Below are 642 nucleotides of genomic sequence, written 5' to 3'. Positions count from 1 at the left end.
GGGGAGGGGACCCCAGAAATAAATAGATGGAGGGTATGGTGCTGGGAGAAGGGTAAGAGAGCTGGTGGTAGGTGGATGCAAGTAGCGGGTTATTGTGATTGGTTTGTGGGAAAGGTGGAGCGGATAGGTGAGTAGGAAGATGGACAGATTAGGTCGGGTAAGGATGGGTAGGACTGGATATGGGATAAGGCAGGAGGTGGAGGGATTTTGAAGCTGATGAAGTCAATGTTAAGGCCTTTGGGCTGTAAGCTCCCAAGGTGAAATATCAGGTGTTGTTCCTCCAGTTTACATTTGGCCTCACTCTGACATTGGAGAAGGCCAAGGATGGACACGTCGCCAGGGGAGTGGGAGGGGGAAATTAAAATGGATGGCAACCGAAGGTCAGGTTGGTTGTTGCGAGCAGATGCTTCGTGAACCGGTCCCCGAATCTGTGTTTGGTCTTCCCAATATAGAGGACACCACATCGGGAGCAACGGATGCGATGGATAAAGTTGGATGAAGTGCAGGTGAATGTCTCTGCCGGATCTGGAAGGATTGTTTTGGGCCTTGGACAGAGGTGAGAGGGGAGGTGTGGGGGCAGGTGTTGCACCTCTTGCGGTTGCAGGGAAAAGTACGGGGTGGAAGAATTGGGGGGGAGTGTAG

This window comes from Rhincodon typus, chromosome 13, assembly GCF_021869965.1.
Source record: "Rhincodon typus isolate 14 chromosome 13, sRhiTyp1.1, whole genome shotgun sequence".
NCBI classification, from domain to species: Eukaryota; Metazoa; Chordata; class Chondrichthyes; order Orectolobiformes; family Rhincodontidae; genus Rhincodon; species Rhincodon typus.
Note: the sequence above shows the minus strand (reverse complement) of the source record.